Source organism: Ochotona princeps, chromosome 17, assembly GCF_030435755.1.
Source record: "Ochotona princeps isolate mOchPri1 chromosome 17, mOchPri1.hap1, whole genome shotgun sequence".
Taxonomy (NCBI): Eukaryota; Metazoa; Chordata; class Mammalia; order Lagomorpha; family Ochotonidae; genus Ochotona; species Ochotona princeps.
In genome coordinates this window covers 14,526,794-14,532,793 of record NC_080848.1, presented here as the reverse complement: position 1 = coordinate 14,532,793, position 6,000 = coordinate 14,526,794, and positions in this window count along the sequence as shown.

The window sequence follows — 6,000 nt, the reverse complement described above, 5'->3', positions numbered from 1 at the left end:
AGTGGACTCTGCAAGGACAGAAACTGTGAAGTGCTGCCTCCCACGTTCCCTGTGCCCAAGGCGGATGGGCATCCAACACGCGTTTGCTAAACGCACAAATGAGTTGTCGCCTCCACAGATCCCAGAAAGGCAGGCCACTGCTCTTGTTTCCTCTGTAAAGAGGTGACCGCAGGACGAGGTGTTTGGCTGCGTCCCTATCAGAGTGCCTGGGATCAAGTCTCTCTTCCTCCCATCCAGCTCCCTGCTTTTGTGCACCCTGGGTGCCTGTCACCCTTTTGGGAGACCTGGTTTGATCCTGGACCAACACCGACTGGTGGGGGCATTTGGGGAGTGAAAGAGCAGAAGGAATCTATCTCTCTTTGTCTCTATTTTTCAAGGAAAAGTAAATACATTAAATTTTTTTTTATTGGAAAGGAAGATTTACAGAGAGAATTTACAGAGAGACAAAGATGTTCCATCCACTGGTTTACTCCCCTAATGGTCCAATGGCTGTTTTGGTCACTGAGCCATCACACTAAGCCCAATATATTTCAACATTTATTAACTACTCAGGGACCTGGTGTGGTAGCCTAATGGGTCAAGTCTTCACCTTGCATGCACCAGGATCCCATATGGGTACTGGTTCTAATACTGGAGGTTTGGCTTCAGATCCAGCTCCCTGCTTGTAGCCTGAGAAAGCAGTTGAGGACAGCCCAAAGCCTTGGGACCCTGCACCCGCATGGGAGACCTGAAGGAGCTCCTGGCTCCTGGCAGTGGATCAGCTCAGCTCTGGCCATTGCGGCCACTTGGGCAGTGAATCAGAGGATGGAAGATCTTCCTTTCTGTCTCTCCTTCTCTATGTATATCTATCTGCCTTTCCAATAAAAATGAATAAGTCTTAAACAAAAATAACTACCCAGCTCATGTGGTTTATATGGATAAGGGTACACATATGTACACACACACACACACACACACACACACACACACACTGTTGATATGGGAGTTTGTGGCTCAGACTGTGCAGGCAGTGAACTAACTAGCCATTAACTGTTAGCAATTTAGGCTACTTTCCAATTGGTCTTTCAGGAAAATTCATGCGGGAGAATGTGCGTGGAGGGCCTTAACCGAGAGGACTTGAGCTTCCTTCTGCAGGGGAGACTCAGGCAAGAAGGCTGCAAGCACTCTGCCCAGCACTCCAAGTGCACCCAAGGCTACCACCCTCAGCAGGGTGTGCGGTGTCGTCCCTGCATCTCCCCCGAGGCCTTTGCCTGTGTCCCCTAAAAGAGCCTCTCTGCACTGTCCAAAGGTCCCTTAGCCACGTGTTGCCTCTCCCCGAAGGCCGTCTGCCTTCCTCCTTTTCCCAGTCTTAATGATTGCTTTATGATTGAATCACAAAGTCAAGAGTACTGAAAGTCCTAAAGGGGCTGGTGGGGCTCCCTAAGCTGGGTCTCATAGGGCAAACAAACAAAATGAAACATGGAAGCCTCTTCAGAGGCTCAAACACATGCTCCCACACAAAGAGGTATGAGGGCCACAGGCATGCCACACAAACCACCCCCCACCAGCTACACAAACACATGCCGTCTCAAACACAAGTGTCCACAATTACACAGACACAGACATGCGTGTTTACACAGAAACCCCAACAAAGCAGTGCACGTGTGCTCACACACACGCACAGATTCACAGGAGGCCTGGTGACTGTTTTTCAAGCTTCACCTCCCAGCCCAAGCTCCAAATCTGTCTCCAATTATCTGGCCCGTGTTGGGAGCAACAGGAAATAAAGAGCTGTCTCTGTCTTCTGTGGGACCCGCCGGGATCCCTGCCATTTCTCCGTGGCTGGAAAACAAAAGCCTTCTGGCCTTGCCCTCTCCTGCTGCCTCTGAGTCAGGCAGCCTGGGAGGGTGAGGGGAGGTGGGAGCAGCGGAGGGGGGAAGGGAAGAGTCAATTGAAACCATAGCCAATCCCATTCCAAACCTCCTTCCCAGCCAGCATCCTGCTAATACACCTGGGAGGCAGTGAAGTGATGGCCCAGGTATTTGGGTTCCTGCTACCCATGTGCCCCTGGCTTGGGCCAGACCCAGCCCTAGCCATGGCAAGCACTTGGGGAATGAAACAATGGATGGAAGATCTCTCTGGCTCTGCCTTTCAAACAAGTTCATTAAAAAGAAAAGAAGACCTAGGCTTGCACCCCAAGTGTACAGTGAGTCAGTTGCCAGTGACTTTATCTACGGAAAGTGCATTAAAGAATGGGAGAGGGTCCAGCATGGTGGCCTAGTGTCTAAAGTCCTCGCCTTGAACGCACCGGGATCCCATATGGGCACCGGTTCTAATCCTGGCAGTCCTGCTTCCCATCCAGCTCCTTGCTTGTGGCCTGAGAACGCAGTTGAGGATGGCCCAAAGCCTTAGGACCCTGCACCTGTGTGGGAGACCCGGAAGAAGTTCCTGGCTCCTGGCGGTGGAAGTTGGTCTGGCTGTTGCAGTCACTTCGGAAGTGAATCAGAGGACAGAAGATCTTTCTCTCTGTCTCTGTTCCTCTCTGTATATCTGACTTTTAAATAAATATAAAATAAATCTTTTTTAAAAATGGTAGAAACAGTAGCAGGTGCTTACAGCAGGGATGGGGGTGGTGCCCTATAGCTGAACCTGGCTGGGCCCAAAGCAGAGGAAAACATTATGTCAGGAAACTTGAGTTGGCATCTTTATTCCTCAGCCCTTAAGATGGAGTAGCCATAACTGTACCCAAAGATTTCTTCCTTTTTTTTATAAGATTTATTCATTTTTTATTACAGCCAGATATACACAGAGGAGGAGAGACAGAGCGGAAGATCTTCCATCCGATGATTCACTCCCCAAGTGAGCCGCAACGGGCCGATGCGCGCCGATCCGAAGCCAGGAACCAGGAACCTCTTCCAGGTCTCCCATGCGGGTGCAGGGTTCAATGCATTGGGCTGTCCTCGACTGCTTTCCCAGACTGCCAGAAGCAGGAAGCTGGCTGGCAAGTGTAGCTGCCGGGATTAGAACCGGCGCCCATACGGGATCCCGGGGCTTTCAAGGCGAGGACTTTAGCCGCTAGGCCATGCCACTGGGCCCACCCAAAGCTTTCTTACTAGCCCTTACCATCCCTGCCCACTCCCAGTATTCCTCACACTGCCTGAGATCGAAGTAGGGGTTTTGGGGGTGGTACCAGTTTAGGGGTTTCTCTTGTTCTAAAAGTCACTTGACCCAGGACCAGCTTGCTCTAATGCAGCCCAATCTGAATTTTCCTAGATGACTTCCCTGGACAATGGCTACCCTCTGCGCTGACTTTGGTGAGGAGATTCAAACATTGTAACCATGTACACACGAGGGCTCCCACCAGGGGCTTTAGGGAAGGACATCTGGGGGTCCTGGGTTCAGTTCTGGCTTCTGGATGGCCTCACCACGTTGCTCCCTGGAGGATGTGCAAAAGGGAGTATGCAAAGTGGGTACAGGAGTGTTGACTGTTTAAGTTCTCTCATCAGACCAGACTCTGTTCCTCCATCACCCCAAGACTGGGGTTCTGGGTCACCCCTTTCCTACTCTGGAGAGCCACGTCCTGGCCCAGAACATGTAAATGGAGCGGGCGAGAGTTGACCCAGTATCTGAGTGAGCACTGAGCCCTCCCTGAGCCAGTAGTATGGGAAATCTTGGCAATCTGCACCCCAGGAGGCCCCCAAAATAGAGGGAATTCAAGGCCAAGACAGCAAGATGGAAAAGAAAGGGAGACTTACTCCTAAACCCTGCTTTGTCCAATGGAAGCAGCAGGTGAGCAGGAGAAATCAGTGGGGCCAGAGGAGTGGGGAGGATGAGAGGAAAGGAATGTGTGAGCACCTCATGGTCAAACAGCACCTGCCACAGAGAAGCAGAGGCAGAGAGAGCCCCTCACTTCCCTGACCTGAGTGCTGCTTACAGCAGAGCTAGGGGCAGGGTCCCTCCTGAGAGTTCCAGAGCCCCAACTGCTAAACCTTGAAGCCCCAGTGGTCCCCTGTGCCCCTAAGCAAGCACAGAGAGACCAAGTTTGCTGTTTTTGTTTTATTAGGGTGGCGGGGGGAGAGAGAGAGAGAGAGAGAGAGAGAGAGAGAGAGTCTTCCAGCCTCTGGCTCACTCCCCAAATGTTCACAATGGCTGAAACTGGACCTGTGCAAAACCTGGAGCCAGGAGCTTCTTTCTGGTCTCCTACCTGGGTATAGAGGTCCAAGCTCTTGAGGCCATCATCTTTCACTGCTCTCCTGGCAAACAATGGGCTTGAATCAGTAGCCGCTGTGGGATGCCAGTGCCACAGGCAGAGGCTTCACATGAAGGCATTCTGAATGTGAGGCAGAGGGATGTGAAATGTCCCAGCTCAGAAATGAGCATCCCGACATTGCTTGGCTGTCCTGGACCTAGGAGGGGAAGAGCGGCTCTCCTTTGAAGGTCATGCTGGGGGAGTCAGCCCTGCAGACTTAGGCAGGAGTGAGTCACAGTCTAACAATGTTATCTGTCAGGTGCTGCAGCTCCCTGGGCTGCTCTGCCCTAGGCCTTCTGCATTCTCCCTGGGCTCAGAGCATGCGGTGGTCATGCTTGGCCCTCTGCCCATGCCCCAGCGGCCAGTTCTGGCATTACTTTCAGGATGCTCTACCAAGGGGAGCACAGCCAAAGAGATGGGGATGAAGCAGAAAATGCCAGAAATAAACAGGTAACTTTTCCAAAGTTTAAGTCTGGAGCTCTTTTTTTTTCTTTAATATTTAAGCCTTGTTTTTTTTTTTTTTTTTTTTTTTAAGATTTACTTATTTTTATTGGAAAGGCAGATATATAGGGAGGAGGAGATCCAGAGAGAGCAAGATCTTCCAACTGTTGGTTCACTCCCCAAGTGGCCACAACAGCTGGAGCTGAGCCGATCCACTGCCAGGTGCCAGAAGCTTCTGCTGGGTCTCCCACATAGGTGCAGGGCTTTCCCAGGCCACAGGCAGGGAGCTGGGTTTGAACTGGAGCAGCTGGGATACGAACCGGTGCCCATATGGGATCCCGGCATGTGCAAGGTGAGGACTTTGGTCATTAGGCTACTGTGCTGGGCCAAGGTCCTGAACTTTTTTTTTTTTTTAAAGATTTATTCATTTTATTACAGCCAGATATACACAGAGGAGGAGAGACAGAGAGGAAGATTTTCCGTCCAATGTTATAGTCCCCAAGTGAGCCACAACGGGTCGATGCGCGCCGATCCGAAGCCGGGAACCAGGAACCTCTTCCGGGTCTCCCACGCGGGTGCAGGGTCCCAATGCATTGGGCCGTCCTCAACTGCTTTCCCAGGCCACAAGCAGGGAGCTGGATGGAAAGTGGAGCTGCCGGGATTAGAACCGGCGCCCATATGGGATCCTGGGGCTTTCAAGGCGAGGACTTTAGCCGCTAGGCCATGCCGCCGGCCCAAAGCCCTGAACTTTTAAGGACTTTTAAATAATTTTTAAGAATTAAGAGAGCAGAGGCTAGTACTGTGGCTCAGTAGTGAAACCACTGCCTATCTGATGAACTTGTATCAGAGCTGGTTCAAAGCCGAGCTGTACTGCTTCTGACCCAGCTCCCCAATGCAACCCCTGACTCGTGCCTGGGAAGGCAGTGGGAGGTGGTCTACAGGCTTGACTCCTGACCCCCACACATGAAAGACCCCGGTGGGGTTCAGGACTCCTGACTGGGGCTTGGCCTAGCTCTGGAGGTTGTAGTTATTTGAGGAGTATATCAGCAGGTGGAAGATATTTCTGTCTCAGTCTCTGTCTCTCTCTATGTCCAATGGAGACATACCCCTTTTAAATAAATAAATTAGAAGGTTAGGATAGAGCAAAGAAAAAAGAATTGAAGAGGTCTGTGTGGCAAGGAAGGCCAGTTTACAACAATGTTTAACACAGAGGGTGAAGAGTGTTTATATATTTACTAAAACCACAGAAGTGTACACTTCGAAAGGGTAAACAGGACGGCTGTTGTGATATGACAAATTAAGCTGGCACTTGCAATACATGCATCCCTTAT